Below are 26,785 nucleotides of genomic sequence, written 5' to 3'. Positions count from 1 at the left end.
CCGGTAGGGCCCCTGCTCTCCGTCTTGTCTGCGAGAAATGGCTGTTATTCACCGCCCTGCCAGCTGTATTGCTGGGAGTCTGTGCATCCCTACGACCTTTAGCGATCTCCATTATTTCTACTCGCACCTCAGGGAAGGAGGCCCATTTCTACAGCAGGGTAGAACAGCAGCAGGAGCAGTACCCCTGGTTGGAGGCCAGGTACTGGGAGAGCCTGTTATCTAGGACCTCTACCCTGGATCCTAGGTTGGCCAGACAGCCTGCGATTGCCTGTAGAAGATCAATTTGTACTTCCATCTTAGTTGATTGCCATAGCAGAGCTTTATTGGTGTCACTGGTTGCATCTATTGGGAGATTTTTCTCTGTTTCCGCGTCATCACTGATGTCGCATTCATAATTGTATGATTTTGGGTTAGGGTCCCATGGGGGGGCTGGTGCTGGCGTTAGTGTCCACAGGGGGTTCGATGTTAATTAAAGGGCTCTTTCGATCTTTTGGCCTAAATTGTGAAGGAACGAGGCTGTGAGCTCCCCCGCTAAGGGGGACATTAGGCCCGAGGTGGCTGGGTGAAAGCGTGGACTCATGGATTTTGAGTCTATTATCTCTAGTGGAGGCACAATGATCTCCTCTCTCTGAGTGACTAGGTCATGGATATCGGATTGATGGAATTGTGCCATAGGCACTATGATGGAGGAATTTATAATTGAGGCTGTGTTGCAAGTCTTGCTGGCCAGGGAGTTCTGCCCCTCGTTTATGGGTGAATGACTGCTCGGCCTTTTGGGGCTGCTGTCCTGGGCCCTGCTTGGGGCATAAGGTGGTGCATCCTGTAGGGTGCGTTTGGTTGGTACTTAGTGAGTCATTCTTGCTGAAGAAGTTTCGTATTGACCCGCTTTGCTCCGTGTCTTGTGGCATTCCATTGGGGCAGTCCGTTAATGATTTACTCCTCATTGACCTAGTTACCCTTTTATTGGAGGGGTATGTGGTAGAGATTTCTCTACCCTGTTTTTTTGGACCCATTTACTTTTGTTGGAAGAAGTGGCGCTGGGTTTGGTCTTCCCGGGCTACTGTTTCAGGTCTCTTGTGACCTTGTAACCCTTGTGAGCCTGCGTGGCTTACTCTTGTTTTTGCACCGGGGTAGTCGTTAAAGTGGCAAAATTGCAATTCTCCGCTTTGGTTGATCTTTTGGTCACGGGAAACAGTTGGATTGGCACCTTTTTGAAGCCTTCAAGGTTCCCCTGCAATTCGCCTTATGTCATGTTGCTTGGATGTGCCTCAGGGCTTGAGCATGCTTGTGTCTAATCCACCCCCTGCTGCTTGGTTTTCTCCCTTCTGGGAAAATTATGGCCGGCGGGGGGTAGGAAGCTAGGACTAGGTTGTGATGTATTCCTATAGGTTCTGTATCGATCCCCCTGTTCCTGACCCTATTCTGGTTAACAAGTTAACTAGCTGCCATCCCATGATGCAGAAAACCCCCATGATGCAGAAACCGTTATCTGATTAAGCCACACTACGGCACAGGAACGTGTTATCTGATTAGGTCATAACGCTTGCAATCTAATTAGACAAGCGATATTCCTCCAGCCCCTGATAAGGCATACGGAGTTCTCAAAACAAATCAAACCTATGACAACCTGGGAAAAACCCTGCGGCCATTGTTTTGATTTCACCGAGAACTTCAGCAAAGGAATGTGCTAACGACCAGGTCGTATGACATCCTTATTGACGTATCTATGTCCATCCTTACGTCAATCTCGGCACCTTAAAGGTATAAATATTACCGATATTGCCCTATGCAAACACACGCGGTGGTGACGAGATCGGAGCAGCCAGACTTGCCGAAGCCCAGAGCAGAGCAGACCCCGCTGGCGCAGCCCCGCCTTCCTGACGCGCTGAGAACGAGACGCTGCTTTCTCCTGCCGAGAAATCCAGCTCCGGCGCTTCCGGGTAGCCCTCGCAGGCAGCCTGGAATATCGAGACCAGAGACGAGAGATACCATCCCTCATTCATCCTAGATTCCAGGTACAGAACTGAATAACCCCTTGCAGAGAATTCTTTAGTCAGTCACTTGGCAAAACAAACTCAACTTAAACTGCTACTTTCTATTCCCGCCCACGTATTAGGCTTAGGTCAGGTACACCGGGGTAGGCGTAGTTAGAAACACCAGTTGAGTACGATTAGTCAAATGTATATGTGTATGTATCTATTTTATCCATTTTAAACCATCATATGGCTTAGAAACCATATCAATGTTTTTACAGTATTATTTTATACTTCTGCTTTTAATGTATGCACTTTACTTAACCATAAGTATTGCAATAATATCGATCCATTTCTCTTGTATGAGAAAAGAGACTGATCAATAAATAACATCTTTTATTGAACACGCCCGTCTCTTCCTTTTCTCTACAATCTGGTGAGACTAAGAATGCACGTACTGACTGAGTAAAATAAGTCGTCTTTTGTTTTCACACGACTCTAGAGATACACTCTTGATTAGGGGAGAGCAAAGTTGTCATGTTCTATGGTTGTCAGAAACTAAATCCCTTCTTGTCTATCCAGGGAGGTTCAACTCCTCCTTGCCTATTCGAGAAAGTTTCTAGTGAACTCTGAGCTAGCTGGCAAACCCAAAACTTTAAGTCTAATATCGACAGTAGTAGACCTAGTTAACGTCTGGTCTAGGCCTATACTATTGAAGGTATTATTCCAATGCGCAGAGCCTATTGGGATAATAGGAACTACACTACATGGCGCCCAACGCGTTTGGATAGGCGATAAAACTAACGTAAGACATTTAGAGTAACTCAGTCGTGCTTTTTCACTCAGACCCCTTTTTCCCATAATACTCCAAAGACGTCTGGAGTGGGTGAAAGGTAATATCCGCCAGACCTCGCAGGAGGAAACTCCTATGTATGGTTCTTGGTTTAGTCAACGTTGAAGGATACACTGTTCCAAAATATTGTGCATCTAATCTTTGTTTCCATAAGAACCTGATCTGCAAACAAACAAAATAACCTTCTGGACAGTACAATGTCAGACAGTGAAGGAGAAAGAGAGGCAGTTAGAATAGCAACTGAACTCGCAGCAGCTGATACTGCTATGCAAGAAGCAGACCTGGGTATAATAATCATCCCGGTCAACACAAGAAAATCTATAACTTTAAAACTTATAGAAAATGGACTGACACCTAGAGGTGGCACAGTCATATTCGTAAATGAGGCACACGAATATCGGCAGACAGAGGTATTCTACACATGGATAAACTTTCCAGCAGCTAATGCTGTAACAAAGGTCTTCCACTATTACAAAACAGAGGAACCTCCTGAAGAGTATACTCCTTTCGAGGAGGTGGAAGTACCACTTAAATTTCAAGAGCATCTGCTCTTATTTAATGGCGCCCTAAAACATAATAATCACATCACCAGGCTCGGTCCATTAGGTAGACCAGGAGCAACGTGGACGGTTCTAGCCGGATACACACCACATCCAGACATCGATGGGATGTCTGCAGCAGAGCTTTTAACACAGCTAAAACAATTAATAAAATTACATAGACAATTAGTCCAATATGTGATGCGGACTTCAACAATCCAACCAGCAATTAAAATTCCACAGCTGACCCCTCATCAGGGGAACACAAATAAAATTACACCACAGAACATACAGTCCTGCCTAGGTAAAGTACCAGCTAAACGGGAACAAATACCATTCTGGTTAGCACAAAAAATCACCCAAATAGAGGCGGTGTTTCCAGACACCACCCCGTTAGAAAAACACAGGATTCTGACTATCTGTCTTCCAATGGGAATCGCACCACACGTGGAGGACTGTGACACTTGGGGTACAGTCTTTGCTTCCATCTACACAAAAACGCTCGGTGTTCCATCCATTTCGGTAATACCAGATGTGCTAAAACAAATTCAAGACGAATACGGTCCAGAACCCGCTTTAACTCTTGGTATGAAATTACTAAAAGACTTCAAGCAGGTCTCGGCTATATTATTAGCCAACATAAAGGGAGAAGCAGCAAACGTGGCGATCCGCCAGAGGTTAAAAGAGACAGATATAGCAGACCAACCAGCTGAAATTGCCAGAATTATAGAAAAATCCTATGAGGAACTAGGTAGAGATAGTTTAGGTGGAATACCAGTAAAACCACAACTGATTGAAAGTCCTGGAAAAATATTTTTTAATAATAATTCAACATCACAAAAGAGCTGGGATGGAAACAAACAATCCAATCCTAAAGAAAAGAAATTCCAGTCCAGAGGAAGGTCTCCTCGGCGGAGAGAAAAATCTCCGAACCAAAGACACAGGTCACCCCAAAGTGACCCCTCTGGGAAAAGATATAACCTTAGAAATAGGGATAATATAAAGAAGCCTGATAGATATCAAGACATTGATACACGTCCCTCTCAATCTTTTCAGACTTCCTCGCAGAAATCGGAAAGAAGAGGACGATCAGAACAAAGAGGAGAGCACGCCAAGTCCAAAGACAAGGAATCTGCTCATCTAAAAAAGAAACTACAATTTCCAAAAAAGAAGGTAGCCAGTATCAAGGTAGTAAACAATGCCGAGAATACTGAGGACACAACTGAAAAACGGAGAATGGGCTCAGACAATGCTAGACAGCGCAGCAGAAGTGAGCATAGCTCGCAAAGTCCTTATGAATCATCTGGAGACAGTGGACACGAATGAATATCTTCAAGTGGAAACTGCAGACACCAGAGTTAGCAAACCTCACAAAATATATGAAATAACTTTACGTATAGAAGGGGATAAGACTAGAAAAATAAGGGGACTATTTTGGGATAATCTCTCCAATGGCTATGACATCCTTCTAGCTGAAAAAGACTGGCCACCAGAGTTTGTTAGGGAGTGCCCTCATGGCGAAGAAATAATTATGCCTGCCTTCTCAAATCATATCCCAATTCATAAAAAATACACACTTGCCAGAAAGTGGGCAGTAGCTCAAGCTCCTGCTTTATATAAAAACCATGTAGGATGGGATGAGGAATCTCCTCCTCACAAAATCCAGTTAAAATCACAACCTACTGCACAAAGGCAGTATCCGATCAAGCAAGAAGCTAAAAAACAGGTAAAAGAAATTCTAGATCAATTAGAATACCAGGGGGTGATTGAAACTTGCACCTCACAAATGAACAACCCTTTGTTTCCTGTCTCCAAACCAGACAATTCATATCGTCTAGTTTTGGATTACAGACACCTTAACTCATGTTGCAAAACTTTTGCAGTGCAAAATTCGCATAGTGCTGCACTAATGAATAACATAGTGCGCAAAAAATACAAAACAACATTAGACATCTCTAATGGATTCTTTTGTCAAAATATAGCACCAGAGAGCAGATATTTGTCTGCGTTCTCAATAAATGGCACTCAAAAACAATTCTGTCGGTTAGCCCAGGGGTACAAGAATAGCCCAGGGGTATTCTCAGCGAGAGTAACAGAGTTACTACAAACATATGATGACGAAGCATTATCTTATGTCGATGACATATACCTAACAGATGATGACTTGGATACTCACTTGAAGAGAGTGAACACCATAATACTTGGGTCCGCAGCAGAGGGTTACAAATTCAACTTTAAAAAATCGAGAATTGCCCATCTAACAGTCCTGTTCTTAGGATATGAATTATCAAGTGAAGGCAAAAGCCTGGCTGACAATTTCCTAGAGAAATGTGCCGTACTCCAAGCACCTAGAACACTAAAAAACCTACAGTCAATTCTAGGCTTCCTAAATTTCGGAAGAACATACATTGCAAATTACGCAGAAAGGGTCAAACCCCTTTATGATCTAATAAAACCAGATTTTAAAAGAACCAATTGGACTCAAATACACACAGAAATTCTGAGATCCTTACAAACAGACATGTTAATTAAAACAAAATTAGAAACACGTGATAACACACGCAATCTTGTGATTCGAGTCATCCCAGGAAGATGCGGATTCACATACCTGACCACTAATGAGGGAGAAAAGGTACCAATTGCATTCAAATCACACTTGTACACAGAAGCTGAAAAGAAATTCAGCATTAAAGAAAACATTGTTCATGCAGTTCAAACCGCAATAGCTAGAGAAAAAGATCAAGCGGATGGTAGACACATCACAGTCAGAACAGCAGAATCAGCCTTTGAGGCATTAACAACACCGTGTAATTTACCAACAACAACATTGAATCCGGAATGGATACAATGGGTGAATTCAATTACAACGGACAAAGTATACTACTACTTTGATCCAGAACTAAAGGAATTGAAAAATCTAGAATATGAAAGAACATTCCCTCTGCCAATCGACATTCTGCCCTTACGACAATACGCTTGTGTAATCTATACAGACAGACATGCTCAACCCTCCGTTTGGGGAGAACAAGCATACAACCCCACATGTGAGATTACAAAAGAAGTGTGGCGCGGAGGTAATCTAAGACCTCTATTAACAAAAACACACTCAGTAGAAACTAATTCAGAACAACGGACTGAAATAATAGCATTGAAAATGGCGCTAGATAATGCGGATCGCGAATTCCCGACACTTATAGTGTCCGATTCATATTACTGCGTCAAATCATATAACAACGATTTGCAGACATGGATTCAAAACGGTTACAAAGATGACACAGGTGCAACAATAAAGCAAAAACTGCTTTGGGAACAAATAGTTCTGTTACAAAAAGAACTACCAAAGACTCACGTGATACATACACTGAGTCATCAGCGTGATGGCGTTCACGTTGCAGGGAATTCATTGGCTGAGACAGCCACATCGGTAGCAACTAAATCGGCTTCCGCAGCTCGAAAAAAGCGTACAGTGAAGTATATTGACGGTGAAACAGTGCTGGCGGTGAAAACGTCATCAAAAGGCGACTGCTCAGCGCTACCGATCAACTATCCACTCAATTATACATACATAATCGATGCAAACTCCGTCCCTTTTGCTCGAATCCCTGGAGTGGGGGATAGAGTGATTCCAAACATGGACAGGAGAACCTTGTTAATAGCAGACGCACATATGGGCGAGGGTCTCAGACACCTCAAACTAAAAGAGTCTCTGGAAGAATTACAATCAAGGTACTGGTGGCCAGGCATGAGCCTGCATCATATCATGTTTGTAAAGAACTGCCCAAACTGTAACAGAAATCGCAGTGGTGAGAGAAACGGTGTAATACCGTGTCGTTTCACTCCAGAAAAGTTCAACAGTAAAAAGCAAAGCGTCCGATTAACATATACAGGCTAGTTTCCACTTATAATGTAGATCACCAGCACTCGGCTGACGTCTGGACTGTTATACAAAGATTTGCGAGTCTAAATGGCATATACGCTAGAAGCATGCTACGTTTGACCATTGTTTTCACTCTAGCCCTCCAGCCTGAGGGGAAACATGGCCAAATGAGCATAGCACAGCGGGACTCTTCTCACTTCCTTCCTGAGGGATACGGGATGGTGTAAAGAAAAAACCAAGGCATAAAGCTATCTATAACAGAAAGGATATTAGGTTCGGGAGCTGGGTGGGTCAAACATCTAATAAGTGTCCAACGTAGTCTAAATAACCTGCCAAGAAATTCTCTGAAGGGATTCAGTCCGTACGAATTATTGTTTGGAACTAGGATGTTAGTCTTAGACCTCGACAGTCAGACTTCAGTGGTGAAGGAAAAAAGCTTTGATATCAAAGATCGTTTGGCTATTTTGCAGGACTTAAAAGAAACAAGAAAAGACCTGAGCAACATAAAGTTGAAACAGCAGCCAACAACCACTGAAGAACCACCACCTGTCCCAGCAAGACCTGTCTGGATTCCAAAAGTCGGGGATCTAGTCAGAGAAAAGATCGCGGTAAAGAAGGAATTTGTGCCTTCTTACAGAAAAGCAGTTCCTGTCTTGTCCATCAACGGGACAAGATCAGTTGTACTACCGCCGCTTGCTGGTAAAAAGGAGAACCGAGTTGTATCCATCGACCTGGTAAAACCACAATCATGTGGCCGATAACAAATAGTAGGCCAAGTGGACTCCCGATAAGTAGTAGAACACCAAGATTTGCTACAAACACAGAGGTTCAATCTAAGAGGCTAATCACATTCGAAACGCCTACAGAAGAACGACAAGGACTATGCAACAATGCAATGGAACTTAGACCTCTGAAAACCCAAATAAAAACATTTAGCAGAGACACACCAATCTATAATGAAGTAACAAACGACTTTGCAAGAAAAAGTAATCCTGAAGCAATTGGAACAATTGACAGAACTGCATCCGGCTACTTCATTAACTTCGATGATTCCTCTGAAGACCTAAGTGAATCAAAAACACAGCCATCAACAAAAACCTTTAAAGATAAAGTTAAAGTACTTTTGAAACAACTGAAAGAAACATATCTGATTCCTCCATGGATTGAATTTTGGGTGGGTTTTGGTGCATTTATCCTCATACTTTGGCTCATCATGGTACTAACTTTGGGACGCTTCATTGAGGGAAAATATGCTAAAATGGACACAGCAAGTCAGAAAATCAACTTGATCCTCAAGCCACACACATCTTCACACGTCGAGAAAAGAGAACTTTCTTCAGTCAACTTCACAGCCAATCCTATACCGGGTGGGGTAGCATGGGACAACACTGACTACGAAATTCATGGTCCGGTTGAAATCCTGAAATATCCACACCAAATTAAGATCTCGTTGAGTGACTTTGTAAAAGCAAGCTCATTTGCTGATGATTGGGACTTTGAAAGTATAAATAATATGATGTCTGACTTAGTGATGTCTGCTAAATTTACAAAACATGATTATTTGCAGGGTTCGACAAATTATGATAGTATGTACTGTTATAACCACTATGGTAACCATTTTCTACATAGATCTGCACAACCTAGAAATGTTTTAAATTATAATCAATGGGAACATTGTGCAACCCCTCCAAAAGGAAGCTCAAGAACCTTTTATGACAAATATTCATACTTTTCAGGTTTTAACACAAGTAATGCTGAAACATTTTATTTCAAATTGTCAAATAAGACAGGGACAAAGACCATGATAACAAACACGAAATTGATATATTCAGACTCATTCTTTGAACAAATGAATACCTTTGGTTTTGATTATTAGGACAAAAATGTTGAAGTAAAGAGTGTTTGGGGTACAAAAGAATGGCAAGTACAGGGTATAGAATCTTTGTTTAGAGCCTGCATGATCCCAGAACAAATTATATTTTTAAATGACACTATTCAACAAACTACCTGTCTCGGCCTAGCCAAAATCAAAGACTTAAATAAACCGTCTATTCCAAAACCAACAATGAACAGCAATAGCTCTACAGATGAAGAGATAGACGTAAATTATGCATTAAACCAAAACAGAACACATCCTGATTGGAAAAAGTGGTTGATCTGGCCCACAGATACTAATAACTGTCAAGACAGATTACTGAACAAAACACAGGGGTTCAAAATGACCAGGCCAGACCCTAGATATTCCCAAAGACAACACCCAGGGATAATAACCACCTACAGTGTGGGCAAATTATGCCTTCAGTGGCTACAAACTTCCACACTGGCAGAAATTAAGCAACACCTAACTTTACTTACTGATGGTGCTGACTTGCGTGATTTCATTATGGGACCGCGCAAACAGCGTCAGAAACGTTTCATAGCAGCCTCTGTATATGCAGCATACAACGAGGCCTGGAAGGTAACACAAATTGAGACAGCAGAAAGTATACGGGAAATTGACCGTATTAATTTGGAAAAATCACTTTCTGTAGTGGACAATGGGTTAATGACTCTGTCCTCCAGAATTTTTTCTCTGGACAGCATTGTGTCTTCAGCAATCGACATATTATCGCAAGACTTACTATTGTTACAACACGGTCAGTCTCACTTGCGTTCTATTGTACAGCTTGGCTGGACGTTACAAAATCTGCGTTCAGGCTATGTGCCTTGGCGTTTAATCAACACAACGTCACTATTCAATATCTTTAACCTCACTGATAAACAAATCAGTATGGCACAGAAGGGTGCTGATTATACAATCCTGAGCATTGAGAAACTCGAGAGATTACCAGTGACAATGTCAGAACGACCTGTCAGTGAATGGATAATACATGGGATAATTAATATTCCAATATCTACCTTCAGGTTTCAATACTGCCAAAAATATATACAGGCTGGCATGTACGAAAAATTGGGAAAAGGGTACATTAAAACAACATGGAACTTGCCCTATTCACATGCATGTGTCAGTAATAAAGGACAGAAAGTGTTTCTTAGTGGCAATAATTGTGCGATGTCACTGAGCGGTACACTTCTGTGTAATGGAATTAGTTTGCATGGAGCCTGTGAAGGGAACTCAAATAACCTTTCATGTCACCAGCTAGGCGCACCTGCAACAGAGATAGAACCATTCTTTCAAAGACTCTATAATGGGAGTTACGTTCTTATTGTGGACCGCAGATGTTGTAGTCTTATGCCCGGGACTCCTTATCTCGTTACTACGACTGCGAAGGTCATGTGCTGTGGACGCTTATTGTTCCCCAGCTCCCTTCCAGACAGGGAGGCAAGGGCATGGCCCAACTTGAAAATTACTTCTATTCGAATAGATACTTTAAGCAGAATGAAAACAGTGCTTCTTCAGACGCCGACCAGGCTCACGTCATCAAAAGAAACGTATGATCTCCTAGTCGCAAGGACGACTGCAGAGATTCACTCATTGTTATCAACTAATTCCCCCATACATTTCGCAGAAATCCTGAATGAAATCTTAAATATTTCTGATACCAGTGGAGTCTCAAAAGTATTTAAGACAGTATTTTCGATGGCATTAACACCATTCAAAGCCATACTGGGTATTTTTCCAGATTTCGTCCATTCGATTTTTGGCGGACTTCCCCTCATTTTGGGACTAATTGCAGGAATCCTATTCCTAGTCCTTATATTTCGTTATGGCAAACCATGTCACAGACAAAACACCTGCGACAAGGAAAGAAACAATCCTAGCCATTGGATACCGGGACCGGATATCAAAAATCCTGGGACTATCCCGGCTTAGAGACCTGAACATGACTTGGTTTCTTTTATTTCGACCAATGTGGCAACGATGTGTTTTACCTGTATTAAGGTGCTTGCTATGCGGAGAAGAATGCGTGTTGGACACCTGTCTGACGCTACAATCGGATGCGCCAATGGATGCAGAAACATTGTTGAGTCCAATAAAGGCTCATGCTTTGTGCTGCCCTCAACGGCTACCAATCCTGATGACGGCATTCGTGGAAGCTTCACCACTACGATTAAGGGGTAGTGAAGTTCAAGATGTAAGCAGCATTGATCAGGTACGACCTTCTGTCAGCAAAACTAATCAAAACGTCAATGGAGACAATCATGCGCACGAATGCATGGTTACATCTTTTTCCGAGTTAGTGGAACTCTCCCAGGAAGCTGTTGACAGCTTTTTCGACAGTCTAAATGATATGATGTTCTCACCAGAGCAGAAATAGAGACTTTTGAGCAAGCTCGCACACGGCGTTCCCTGAATTTGGCCTTCAACTAGAATAGCAAAATACCATGAACAATTTTCCCTCCAGTTGACGGACAGCAATTTTTTTCAGCAGCCCCAAAATATTTCTACATATTTTTCGGGACACTTATCTTCTGCTTAAAGTAAGAACTATTCTTAGAGAACTAAAATTTCTATTTTTAGGATCCTGTATAGACATTAGCTGCCCGCTGGTATGTTCATAATTATTTTATTCTGTGATGGAATGGTCTCGAACCTTTTTTCTGTATTAAGAGCCATTTCATGTGTTAATTCTCATATACAAATTAGTGATAATGTATAGATATGCGTGATTACTTTAGCATTATTCTACAGCTTGAGTGCATATATTACATGTGACTGTTTTTTCCGTATATTTGATAATTTCAAAATGCATTTATGTATTTTGGGGTGGTAAGGTATACACAATACTCTACAGTATGTTTTACTATGCCTAGATTCGTAAACATGGCCATAGTTAGCATGGAGTGGGTGTGATGTATTCCTATAGGTTCTGTATCGATCCCCCTATTCCTGACCCTATTCTGGTTAACAAGTTAACTAGCTGCCATCCCATGATGCAGAAAACCCCCATGATGCAGAAACCGTTATCTGATTAAGCCACACTACGGCACAGGAACGTGTTATCTGATTAGGTCATAACGCTTGCAATCTAATTAGACAAGCGATATTCCTCCAGCCCCTGATAAGGCATACGGAGTTCTCAAAACAAATCAAACCTATGACAACCTGGGAAAAACCCTGCGGCCATTGTTTTGATTTCACCGAGAACTTCAGCAAAGGAATGTGCTAACGACCAGGTCGTATGACATCCTTATTGACGTATCTATGTCCATCCTTACGTCAATCTCGGCACCTTAAAGGTATAAATATTACCGATATTGCCCTATGCAAACACACGCGGTGGTGACGAGATCGGAGCAGCCAGACTTGCCGAAGCCCAGAGCAGAGCAGACCCCGCTGGCGCAGCCCCGCCTTCCTGACGCGCTGAGAACGAGACGCTGCTTTCTCCTGCCGAGAAATCCAGCTCCGGCGCTTCCGGGTAGCCCTCGCAGGCAGCCTGGAATATCGAGACCAGAGACGAGAGATACCATCCCTCATTCATCCTAGATTCCAGGTACAGAACTGAATAACCCCTTGCAGAGAATTCTTTAGTCAGTCACTTGGCAAAACAAACTCAACTTAAACTGCTACTTTCTATTCCCGCCCACGTATTAGGCTTAGGTCAGGTACACCGGGGTAGGCGTAGTTAGAAACACCAGTTGAGTACGATTAGTCAAATGTATATGTGTATGTATCTATTTTATCCATTTTAAACCATCATATGGCTTAGAAACCATATCAATGTTTTTACAGTATTATTTTATACTTCTGCTTTTAATGTATGCACTTTACTTAACCATAAGTATTGCAATAATATCGATCCATTTCTCTTGTATGAGAAAAGAGACTGATCAATAAATAACATCTTTTATTGAACACGCCCGTCTCTTCCTTTTCTCTACAATCTGGTGAGACTAAGAATGCACGTACTGACTGAGTAAAATAAGTTGTCTTTTGTTTTCACACGACTCTAGAGATACACTCTTGATTAGGGGAGAGCAAAGTTGTCATGTTCTATGGTTGTCAGAAACTAAATCCCTTCTTGTCTATCCAGGGAGGTTCAACTCCTCCTTGCCTATTCGAGAACGTTTCTAGTGAACTCTGAGCTAGCTGGCAAACCCAAAACTTTAAGTCTAATATCAACAGTAGTAGACCTAGTTAACGTCTGGTCTAGGCCTATACTATTGAAGGTATTATTCCAATGCGCAGAGCCTATAGGGATAATAGGAACTACACTACAAGGTAATTCGTTAGAGCTGGTGGAAAGATGGAGTAGAGATGAAAAGTAAAAGGTAAAAGAATCACGGTGTGGCACCTCCATGAAACTGCTGAGAATTCGCACACTCACCCTCAATGCTGTCCTCTGCACTCCAGATACTCCTGATGCTCTTGTGATGTCACTGCCTGCCTGGCCCACAGCGTGCTGCTGCTGGATCCGCCTCCATCTCTGCCTGCGACAATGAAGCACCTCCGGCTCGGGCTCAGGAGGGCTCAGGCGGGCTCTGAACGGTGGGGCTTGCTGGTGGGTCGGGCTCCGACTCTGCCTGCAGTCTTCTTGTCTTTTTGCAGCCTTATTGATGATGCTGGCCCCCCTGCTCTGCGGGAGCCAGGTCAGAGCTGGAGGCAAGATCTGGGGGCGAGAGACTGGTCCTGCATCAGACCCCCCCGAAGAACCCACACAGCGGCCGCAGTGGAGGAGCGGGGGAGCGAGGGAATGGAGTTGAATGCTGGGTGTCCTCCCGCTGTTCGATGTGAAGCTCTCTGCTGCAAACTGTGGTCAGCGTGAAACTACGGCCTGGAATATCCTCAGACATGTCCAACTAGATTAATGACTGAACTCCTTCCATCTGTGATGGCGGATCGTCCGAGAATTCACATGAGCTGAGGTTCCAACATGGAGGGGAGGAGGCATTGCACAAAAAAAACAAGCGCGTCCACCTCCGCCTTAGGTGCACCCTTTGCTGACTTGTGACGCAGTGTAAAAGAAAATGCAGTGTATCATGACAATTTGTTCAGTGAAAATCTTCAGTTTGTCACCCTTGTTGGTGCAGCCAATGCTGTATATCTCTAGTCATGTGTTTCATGATAGTTGTCCTTCTTCAGTAAAGACATCGTTGTTTTGGAGCAACATCTCACCCCAACCAATCGCACTGCAATATTCTGCAATCCTAGGCGACATCTTTATAAACGTACTCCTTTTTGTTTCAATATTGATCTTCTCTTATTTTACTCATTATTCTCATTCTTGACATTGCTTAAATTCCACACGCGGAGTGAAAATGCTATTTCCAAAGTTTCTTGTGTTCTCACTGTGTCCATCCAGACCTCTGAGAAAGACCACGACTAAAGCATATTTCATTCAGGGCAGTGTTTATTTTCTAAAAGCCCAATGCATTTCGTGCTGAAAGCACTACTTCAGGGGTCACTACAATCGATAGAGAACAACCATAAATTAATACAGTGACATTTGCTACACACATATGCTCAAATCTTTCAATACTTTATACCCAAATAAGCTTTTGCGATTGTTAAAAATAGAACCAGGGGGGCGTGGCCAAGATGGCGGAGTGAGCGGACGTGTCTCGCCACAGCTCCTGCCAACGGCCTGATCTCAGCACCGGTTCCGGCGCCTTTTCCGACCGAAGTCGGTGCCCAAGGCTGTCGGAACCGTCCCAGCAACAGAGCGGACCCTCTGGGGGCGACTGACGCCGCCGCGGACGGCGGTGGCGGACTGTAGCGGCCCAGAGGCACGAGGTGCCCATCCCCCCTCCGGCCTGGAAGCGAGGCCGACATGGAGCAGCGGACGCGGCCGAGCAGAGCGGCCCTGACGCAGCGCCTTTGCTTGGCCTGGGGCGGGACACGCCCGCGGGCGCCTGGAGGCTGCCCCGAGACCCGCGACGCCTGCGGGAGGCGCCTGGAGTCCGGCGGAGGACGATAGCCGGTCCGACGGGCGGAGGAGGCACGTGAAGGCGCCGCGAGGCGCAGATGACAACGGAGGCCGCCATCGGAGAGACAGGAGGTGAGGGCGACTCCCGGGTGCCGCGGGCGGCACTGTGACTGGCCCTAGGCAGCATTGGAGCGACTGTGGCGGCGGACCTCTCGGCGGGCACACCGGCCCGGGGTAGGTCGCGCCCTGCATGCCTGCCTCTATTGAATTGCCTAAGCCCGTGCCGGGGGCCTAGCAGGAAGGTGTCCCCGACCCTCTCCAGCAGAGACTGCAGCCAAAGAGGTCGACCAGGCCGCCTCTCTCCCTGCGAAATAGGTGGCATCCGCCGAGGGGCAGCGTTTGGGGGCCCTCCCAGACACAAGGGGTGTCCACGTCCAAAGCTGCCGTGCCCCTTCTGGTCCCAGGGAGCTGAGGACGGCCATCGCGGGGCCGCGAAACCTGACCACGCCACGCGGTCCCCAAACCTCGTGGCCTACGAACCCACCCGACGGCGCACCCACCTAGAACCCGGCGGACCACAGAACGCCGACGGTGGCGTGCAGTGACAGTGATCGTCGCCCCTCATAGGCACGGATTTCTCCACACCCCGAAGCCCCTGACTCCCACAGCTAGGACACTGCGAAAGGCGTACTACAACCAGTTGAACGTGGGGTGAGAGGGACGCGCTGCCATTCCAGTCCAAGATCCGCAGGGGGGCACTCGGGAAGGGGAGGCCTGGAGCGTGCGTTGGCCCCGGTGGGGCCCTTCACCCGTTGGCAAGCTCCCTGAGACGCACGACCGGTCGCCCGAAAGGAGGCCACGGAGGTGGGAGAGCTCGGGCTGCCGGGGCAGAGGGATGTCAGCGGGCAGGCCGCCCCGAGGCAAGACGGTGAAGGAGATGTTTGCTAAGTTGCACTCCCCTACGCAGAAGGACGCCATGGGCCCAGTGCCGAAAAAAGCGGACCGGCCCCCAGACGAGGGCTCGGAACCCATAACGAAGGCCTTCTTAGAGTCCCTCTTTGCCTCCCTGCGTGATGATATTCAGACCTTCAAGACGGAGTTCATCAGTGAGATCCGTGAGGTGCGGCGCGAGATGGATGGCATAGGTGAACGGGTGGCGGACCTGGAGGCCAAGGGCGACGAACGGGAAACAGAACTCTCAGCTCAGCAACAGGAGATTCTCCGCCTGCACGACCAACAGGTGGATCTGCAACTCCACCTGGAAGACCTAGAAAATCGCTCCAGGCGACATAACATCCGCATTCGCAATGTTGCCACGTCTGATGCCACTCAAGACGTATTTCGCTATGCCAGGGAGCTCTTCAACCACGTGTTGGGGAGGCCGCTGGACTCTCCCCTGCAGCTTGACAGAGCCCACAGGACCGGTCCGCCCCGTGCGGCAACGGCGCCACCGCCCGACATCTTAGTGTGTGTTCAAGACTACCGCACCAAGGAGGAAATACTACAGAGGGCACGCCAGAAGCACCCGGTAACGTTTCAGGGCACCTCGCTGCTGCTGTTTCAAGACCTGGCGGCACTCACACTACACAAGCGCCGGCTCTTCAAGCCAGTCACCTCCTTCCTACAACAGAAAGGCATTCCGTACAGTTGGGGCCACCCCTTCCGCCTCGTCTTCAGACTGGAGAATAAGCAGTACCAGCTCCGATCGGTCACTGAAGCTTGCTCTCCGCTTGGTATAGAGGCACCGAAAGAGGAAGCAGAGGCCCAGGGGTCAACGCCAGAGACCGAGGGGAGGAGGCCGCAATGGAGCCAACAGCGGCGGCGGAAGCGAGTCAAGAAGCCACCGGCGACAGAGATCGCAGCAGGGCAACGCGCCCCGGTGGATGCAGTGGCCACAGATAGCGGCTCCGGACCCACGGGATGAACGACTTAAGACATCGATTGATTTGAACGTCCGCTCTGGCCACCAGGCCGATGGCGGGAGGAAGACTCCCGGACAGACTAGTAAGACTACCTTACTTTACCTCTTTTTTCTCCTTTTCGTCCTTGGATGAGAGACAATGATACTTTCCGGGGTACACATTGACAGTTTGCAGTTGGGGGGGAGGGGGGTGGGGAGTTGGGAATGGGGTGAGTTCCTGGGGGTTGGGCAGTGGGATGGAGGGTGGGAGGGATCATGGTCCATGGCCAGCGGGCGGTGTGGTGTGTCGGGCCCTCTGGGGGAGGGATGGAGGCGATGCGGGGGGGTGGGTGAGTCTGCCAGACGGGACGCTGGGCATTGCACTAATAGCTATCTGTCAGACTTTTTCTTCCTGGATGGCACTGGATGACTTTGTTGTTCTCACTCTGAATGTGAGAGGACTGAACAATCCGGTGAAACGCAAAGCAGTACTCTTGCTCCTACAGCAATCTAAGGCGGACATCTGCTTACTGCAAGAGACGCACCTCCTAGCTAGGGACTGCCACCGCCTCCACTCTAGCAAGTTCCCGCTGCAATTTTTCTCCTCCTGCACGGAGAAAAAAGCCGGGGTGGCAATCCTGGTAGCACGCACATTCAAGGGTAAGGTACTGGGTAAGATGGCAGAAATTAAGGGACGATTGCTGGTTTACAGATTCACACTGGGAGACCTGAACTACACGATTGGCTCGATCTACGGGCCAAATGAGGTCCAAGAGAAGTTCCTACATGCTGCACTTACGGAAGCGACTGACACAACAGACCGTCACATTCTGCTTGGGGTGATTTGAATTTGGTCCTAGATAATTCCCTAGACCGCTCCTGCCAGCGCGTTAGCCAGGTGGGTGCTTTGTCGGCATCAGGATTGGCCCGCTTGAAGGACCTTGGGCTTGTGGATGCTTGGCGCGAGCTTCACCCAGGTGACACGGACTACACACACTTCTCAGCAGCACGTAGAACATATGCACGCTTAGATTACCTGCTTGTCTCCACAGCGGCGCAATCGCTTGTCACCAGTGCAGAGATCGGTACGGCGTCCCTATCGGATCACGCCCCAGTCAAGGTCACTCTGGCAGGGCCGAGGGCGCCGCGTGTGTGTAGGGTATGGCGGCTCCGGGACTCATTGCTCTACAAGAAAGATGCGGTTGCCAGAATTCAGGGAGCCATAAAAGACTATCTGTCCCATAACAGTAACGGGGACACTGCACTGGCTACTCAATGGGCTGCGCTCAAAACCGTGCTAAGGGGTGAATTTATATCGATTTCCTCAGCGGAAAACGTAGAACGCCAAGCCAAGAGGGACGAGCTCACCCAAAAGACCAGGGAGCTAGAGCAAATTCACAGGAGGACGGGAGCCCCGAGGATTTGGCGTCAATTAAGAGCTGCCCGTCAACAGTTAGCAGCATTGGTCATTGACAGTGCGGAGTATGCAGCATTACGGCTGAAACACGCATACTACACCGGGGGGGATAGATGCGGGCGTCTACTGGCACATAAACTTAGAACGGTTGCTCAGAAACGTGAGGTTAAGGAACTGAAAAGAAACGATGGTACTAGTATCACCGGAGATCGAGCAATAGCAGGGGCCTTTAGCGACTTCTATGCTACTCTCTACGGAGCAGCCCCGCCCGACTCGGAGGCGGAAACGGCCTTTCTCGAGGGGATCCCGTTACCAGCTCTAACCCAGGAACAAATAGATAGTCTGGAGAAAGACATTTGCCCGGAGGAGGTCATCTCGGCGATTTCTCGGCTCAAACTCGGGAAGGCGCCGGGGCCGGAGGCTTCCCGGCGTGCTTCTACAAAACCTTTTATGTTCAGCTCGCACGGCTGCTAGCCAGACTCTTTACATCGTTTGCGGAAGACGGGGCGATCTCCCAGGACCTGCTTGAAGCCTCCATTGCGGTTATACCTAAGCCAGACAAAGACCACACTGACTGTGGGGCGTACAGGCCCATCTCCCTTTTAAATGTCGACCTTAAACTCCATACAGGGATCCTTGCCTCCAGATTGGGCCCCTATATGGGAGGTCTCATTCAGCCGGATCAGTCGGGCTTCATCCCGGAGCGCCAGACCTCCGATAACACCAAACGGGCCCTCAATCTCATTGAGAAAGCATCCCGCACACAGGGCGAATATATGATGCTGGCCATCGATGCAGAGAAGGCATTTGACAGGGTACACTGGCCCTATCTTGAGAAGGTCCTGCTGAAGGCAGGAATGGGACCCAAATTCCGGACTAGAGTACTGAACTGCTATAAATTTCCCTCTGCCTCGGTCAGGGTTAATGGCTTGTCCTCCCCACGTTTCCAGATTGAGAGGGGCACTAGGCAGGGATGCCCGCTATCCCCTCTCCTATTTGCCCTTTACATGGAACCGCTGGCACAGCTAATCCAAACTGACCCGGAAGTTAAAGGCATTAAATTTGGGGCAGACGTCCATGTTATAACTCTCTATGCGGACGATGTTTTGTTGTCACTCGCAGAGCCACGGAGCTCTCTCCCTGCTTGCATGGCCGACCTGCAAAAAACACAGTTGATGGACAGAATGTAGAACAATGTCATACATTCACCCCGGTACAAGGATCTGGGCCTAAGTCCATCGTTTTTTTGCACTCCACACCACCCTGGGTTAGACACTGGCTATATGCAAATCAGCTCTGACCCTGTGCCTGATGGGAACAGTCCAGTCCGAACTACCAAGCCATGTCTTTCCCAGACCGGAATCAAGCATCCAAGGACCGGTTTCTGGCTATCAGCCTTCATCAGCCTGGATAGCTTGACTCCAGTGGTGTGGAGAGCCTGGGACTCACGTCTGAGCATACCCAGCCCACTCGGGGTGAAAATTGCAAAAAACACAGTTGATGGACAGAATGTAGAACAATGTCATACATTCACCCCAGTACAAGGATCTGGGCCTAAATCCATCGTTTTTTTGCACTCCACACCACCCTGGGTTAGACACTGGCTATATGCAAATCAGCTCTGACCCTGTGCCTGATGGGAACAGTCCAGTCCGAACTACCAAGCCATGTCTTTCCCAGACCGGAATCAAACATCCAAGGACCGGTTTCTGGCTATCAGCCTTCATCAGCCTGGATAGCTTGACTCCAGTGGTGTGGAGAGCCTGGGACTCACGTCTGAGCATACCCAGCCCACTCGGGGTGAAAATTGCAAAAAACACAGTTGATGGACAGAATGTAGAACAATGTCATACATTCACCCCAGTACAAGGATCTGGGCCTAAATCCATCGTTTTTTTGCACTCCACACCACCCTGGGTTAGACACTGGCTATATGCAAATCAGCTCTGACCCTGTGCCTGATGGGAACAGTCCAGTCCGAACTACCAAGCCATGTCTTTCACAGACCGGAATCAAGCATCCAAGGACCGGTTTCTGGCTATCAGCCTTCATCAGCCTGGATAGCTTGACTCCAGTGGTGTGGAGAGCCTGGGACTCACGTCTGAGCATACCCAGCCCACTCGGGGTGAAAATTGCAAAAAACACAGTTGATGGACAGAATGTAGAACAATGTCATACATTCACCCCAGTACAAGGATCTGGGCCTAAATCCATCGTTTTTTGCACTCCACACCACCCTGAGTTTGACACTGGCTATATGCAAATCAGCTCTGACCCAGTGCCTGATGGGAACAGTCCAGTCCGAACTACCAAGCCATGTCTTTCCCAGACCGGAATCAAGCATCCAAGGACCGGTTTCTGGCTATCAGCCTTCATCAGCCTGGATAGCTTGACTCCAGTGGTGTGGAGAGCCTGGGACTCACGTCTGAGCATACCCAGCCCACTCGGGGTGAAAATTGCAAAAAAACACAGTTGATGGACACAATGTAGAACAATGTCATACATTCACCCCAGTATGGCCGACCTGGACAGGTTTGGCAGTGTGTCGGGCTTTAAGGTCAATATGACGAAATCAGTGGCCCTCGATCTATCCCTGACCGTGGACACGCGCGCCGCGTTTCCATGTCCAATTTCCTCTGCAGTGGGCTACGGAAGCGGTTCCATATCTGGGCATCAAACTAGCGGCCTCCCTTCAGACCACGGTAGATGTCAACTATACCCACCTACGACAAATGGTTAGACAGGAGCTAGGACAATGGAAACACTATCCGCTGTCCTGGTTAGGCAGCGTAGCGGCGATCAAGATGACGATTCTCCCCCCGATTCTTTACATTTTTCGCACTATACCTCTCGTTCCTCCTAGAGGTTGGATTAAATTGATGCAGTCGGATCTCTCTCAATTTATCTGGAACGGGAGGAAACCGCGTCTGAAAGCTCAGATAGCGATGCTCGCCCCGGAACAGGGAGGGATCGGGATTCCGAATCTAGCCTCCTACTTCCAAGCGGCACAATTACGCTTCATGGCGGAATGGGTCCAATGGGAGTCCGGGAAGCATTGGTTATTCCAGGACCAAGCGGTGGCAGGGCGCACACTGCAAGAGATCCCGTTTATGCGCAAGATACACAGGCCCCACAACCTATACGCGTCCCACATTACGCGAGTCCCGCTGGAGATTTGGGATCAGGTTGGAGTGGAGCTTGGTCTCACCACCGCCCCTTCACCTCTCACCCCCATCCTTGATAACCTCGACTTCCAGCCGGGGCTGGATGGGAAGGCCTTCGAACGATGGAGGTCTGCTGGTTGTCGCTCCCTTTGCCAGGTGTATGGTCCCGAAGGGATAGTTCCCTTTACACAACTGCGCCAGGACTTCGGCCTCCCGGAGTCCGAACGACTCCGCTACTTCCAAATCAGGCACTGGGCCCTTAGCAAGACAGTGAGAGCAGAAGCGGATAGGCGACTGACGCATTTCGAATACTGGTTGATCACCCGCAAGTCAGACAAGCAGCTAATCTCGGACCTATACAAAATGCTTACACACAAACACAAGTACACCTACAGCACGAGTAGGGCTCGCTGGGAGAGAGAGATGGGGAGGTCCTTTACACATAAGGAGTGGGAAGGTATATATTATAGAGCACGACACTCGGCGTACCATATGGGGCTCACTAATACTCTAACGAAAGTGGTGACCTACTGGTACTACACTCCAGAACGGCTCTACGAAATGGACAGTAATAAAGACCCCCTGTGCTGGCGGGGCTGTGGACAACTATGCACTCTCACGCACACACTATGGGAATGCAGCCTTCTGCAGGATTACTGGTGTCAAGTTCTGGACGACGTAGATAAACATTTTGGCACCGAAATCCCGCGCCTCCCTTCCTATGTCATTCTGGGGCTCCCGAATGCACTGACCTACCCACTACGATCACGAAGGGGGCGCCTGATAGCTATAGCTCTGGGTTTGGCGCTACAAAACATCGTAGCACACTGGCGCATGACCCATATCCCCACATATCAGGGGTGGCTCCATCGCCTGTGGGTGGTCCTGGGTATGGAAAGACTTTCTCTGTATAAGGCGGGAGAGGAGGCACGGTATGCTGAGCTTTGGCAGCCGTTTCTAGCCCTCCTGTCCTCGGAGTTCATAGAAGTCACCTGCCCGAAGTATCTTCGACTGTTGAGGCCGACAGAGACTGCCCTGGAGGAGAAGGGCACCAAACCCGCCCTCAAGTCGGGAGAGTGACGATGTACGACCAGCTGAAATGAGACTGTGGACCGTGGGGGTTTGGGATTGTTGGGGTTGGGGTACTGGGGCGGGGGGGTGTTGGGTACAAGGGGGGATAGGTTGGTTAAGGCAAGGTGGGTTGGGGATGATAGTTCAAGAGTGTGTTGACGGGCTGCACAACCAAGCAATAGGGGCGGGCTATGTTATACGCCAGCGACAGCGGGTGCGGGTTGGCGGAAGGAGTTAGAGCGGCCCTGAATAGCATTGCAATGTTTGAAATGCGGCCGGCCCGTGTTGGGTTGTAGGTGGCTTGCTGTGTATAAGCACGATCTTCTACATACTCCATAGTCCTGATCCCTCTGATGTAAACGAGCCCCAGCTCCTACGGAAACGATTGGCAAGCGCTCTTGATTGTTGATGCCTGTACTGTGTTGACTTACTCAATAAAAATATTTAATACTAAAAATAGAACCATACCCCTCCCTTCTTCCCAACCAGCAACAGCTTACTTTTTGCGCTCAAAACACGCCGATGTGACAACCCTCTCTCCCTCCTGATCCTATTCCTCTCATCTCTTTTTTTGGTACAGTGTATTTAGGCTTAACAGCTCCCCTCATCCCCTCCGTTAACAAAACCTTTTTCTACACATACGTCAATCACTACATAACCTCACCTTTAATCTCTTTCTAACCCTCCCGCACCTTCCCGTGCATATATCCGTGTTGTTAAACCCACCTTAAATACACACATTCGCCCATATCTGCTTTTCCCAATTCACTTTGTAATCAATAATACTCTGAATTTACTCCCCTCAACAATATTTCTACTAATGAACAGCATTTAATTTCAACTGTCAATTACAACAAATCTTTGTTCCTGGGCTCCTATACTCAAAACCATTTGTCACCAACAGATTATAAGAATTGAACCTACTGCCTATGACTCTGGTGAGAAAATATGTGTTTTATCAATTTACCTAGGGCACAGGAAAAATGGCATGCTATCCAAAGAGAACCCCAAAATTATCAACTTACCTTTGCCTAATGAGCAAGAAACAATTTAGGTAGGACAGTAGCAACTAACACATATCTAAGTTGAAAGTACCTTCTAAATGACAGCTCCATGGCATGTACTGGTGTAAAATATCATCCAGAAGAACAACCAAATGAGTCTGCTACCAACTGTGCCAGGACTGTGCCAGGACTGGTTGTAGAGATCATCTTGCTTACTGTGTGTGGCCAACCTCCTGTGTGAGGCACCTCACTGTTTACTCTAACCTCAGTCTGCAGGGGCGGAGGTTCTACACCAGAGCTTTATCTTCACTAGGTTTACTCCTGAGTCTCTTGGCAGCAGGAATTTTCAGACTTTCTCTCCACACTGTTCTCTGAGTCTCGAGTCATGGTCCTCTGGGTTCTGTCTGCAATGCTAGGCCTGTAAGTGAGGAGAAAGGGTCCAAATTGTATGCAGAGCCACAAGGACTAATCTACCAAGCCGGGCCTCTGATCATGTTTTCTGCAATAGTATAGATATTGGCACACATCAGATTGCAAGTCCTGTCCACTGGTCCTTTGGGTAAGCATTGCACAGCTGGCCTAGGTTTTGTGCATTGATGTGCCTATGTAAGGAGACAAATAGTGCTGTTAGAAACAACCAAAACAAGCAAGGAACCACACGGCCTCCAAGAATAAAAAAAGGAAACAGATCAAACAAAAGCATTTTGCTTGGAATGAAAGCGCACTATTCTAAAATCATCATTCTGTTGTAATTTGACAGCGATTAGGTTAGCATTAGCAGAAGCCATCCTGTATTTAGAGACTATCTTGTCCGTTTTTAGTGGAATCCATTTTGTATTTCTATCAGCCATTTTGTTTGCCATGTGCTACCATGTGCTCGCCATATGCTCTGTCCTACCTTCCTGTTAACTGCTCTTGAAATCTGCCTAGAGAGATAGTTAGCATCTTCCACCTTTGCACATGCTCAGTTGAGCTTGCAGCTGTCTATGCAGCTGCTGTTAGTCTGTAACTGCCAGGATGTGTTCACTATAATTAGCAACTGTTAGCTCCTCCCACTTGTTCACTGTGCATTTTCTGTTTGGCCTTATATGTGCCTAGAACCTTCTACTTGTACTTGTACCACCTTCTTTGAGACCCTGTGTGGGTATAAAAGGACCAAGCTCCTTCCATTCAGTGTGCTACTTCATACATTACCGAAGGGTGTTGTGTGAATGTAGTTCTACCTCATGAGGTTTAATAAATCTTGTATTTTTTATTCCAGTTTCTGTGCCAACTTCTTCCTGTTGGTCTGAGGACTCTGTGCAGAGAAGGGCAAATCCCTGGCACTGGTAGGTCTTGCTGAGGCTCACCACCACAAATTGGCGCTTCCAACGCGGGGCTCATCGGCGACTCGGATGCCCGAAGAAGTGGTCGAGACGAAGGATTGGAATCTCACTTTGGACGCGATCGCTGCCTGAGGAAATCCGAGTCTTGGCAACCACTGCGTTTTTCCTTTGTTTCCAATCTGACCATCCAGGTGGTGCCGGTCCTCGACTGAGATCTCTTCTGTTGATTCACCGTGCAGTGACGTTTTGGTCGATTTGAGAACTTGGCAGTTGGTAACTGCACACCATTTGATTGGTAAGAGTCATTCTGCGGCACTTGCTGTTGGTTTTTGATGCCTTGGATTGGTAAGGTAGTTTAGTAACACTTACTGCTGCTTTGATTTGAAGGATTGGCCAATATTAGTATTTGTTTGTAAGGTATATATAAATTGCAATTTATATAGACAGGTAATGAGGAGATTTTTCTCTATTTTAATTTGTTTGAACGGCGCAACGTACAAAGAGTACCTTAAGCGCTACTTTGATTATAATACAGCATATTTTGCACTATTTTTGGCATGCCTGTTTCCAGCACACTTTGTAGGATGTGTTGCTTTTGTAGAGGTACCAGTTTGAAAATCGCTGAATCACAACCGGGCCCCCGGCGGGGACGCCTAATAGGGACATGTATATTAAGTATGGTATTTCTTTTATAATGTACAGTACGTTATGGAATAAATACACTCGTAAGGATCCTGAGTTGCGTTGGCCTATGCATGGGTCATTTGATTTGTGAAAGATTCAGTATGTGGAACAATGTATGTTTAAGTGAAAGACTAGGCAAGATATGTTTGACTGTGTGCGAATGTGGGAGAAAGAAGTGCATTAAGGAATGAAGCGTGAGCAAGCCTTGATTGAAAAAGAACAGCGGAAGAACATTTATGCGAAAGCATTAGAGTTAAAAAACAAGGAAATAAAAGAATTAAAAGAGAGAAAGGATAGGGAGCACCATTTACAGGTAACTGGCCAATATGCTGTTATCCTTAATAAAAAGCAAGATGATTTCTTGTTATTAGATCGTTCCCCACCTCCGTATATGTTTTCTTCTGCTCCTTATGAGTCAGATGAGGATTCTCCTACAGAGCAGGAGAAAGTGCGAGAAACTCCTTCCATGCTGCCGGCCCAGTGTTCATCTGAGCTTAGATCTGCTGCCTGAAAAGCCCTTCACAGTACTGCCCCTGTTCTGAGCTTTTAGAGATGATGAAAAATTGGCAGGAAAGGGAGCAAATATATTTTACCGAGGTATTTGCCGCAGAGGTCGTTGAGTGGTTTAGGAAAAATTCTGATGAATTGGAGCCCGATGATGTAGGACAGGATTGTAAACAAATGCGTGATGGTCTTTTTGTCTTTTCTCAGGTGGCTGATACAATCAGGCGTTTGGTAAAATTACGTGTTGAGGCAGTCCATTTGCGAGAGGAGAAAAAGGCAGCAGACGCAGCTGCACAAACATCTCAGATCGGCATGGCACGAACTTCTACTCCTAAAACAGATAAGAATGTTGTAATTAATGTGAAACCCATGCGGGAAGCCGCGCCTTTATATGTTCCTCCTAAAGGAACGGGTACAAGTGATGATAAGACTTCTACAGATGCAAAGGGTTATTTTATTTATAATTGGGTTTACACTCCTTGGAATAGAGCAGATGTCATGGCCCTTAAAACTGCATTACCGGATCCGCGAAAGAATCCAGCAGCCTTTTATGAGGAAGTTGAGGGTGCTATTCGCTCTGGTACTATGACTTTGCCTGATATTGATCTGTTTTTCTTTTTTACTAATTTTACCGCCTGATATGTGGAGAACTGTGCGGAAAGTTGA

The sequence above is a fragment of the Lissotriton helveticus genome, chromosome 1_1 (genome assembly GCF_964261635.1).
Source record: "Lissotriton helveticus chromosome 1_1, aLisHel1.1, whole genome shotgun sequence".
NCBI classification, from domain to species: Eukaryota; Metazoa; Chordata; class Amphibia; order Caudata; family Salamandridae; genus Lissotriton; species Lissotriton helveticus.
This window is presented reverse-complemented; position numbering follows the sequence as displayed.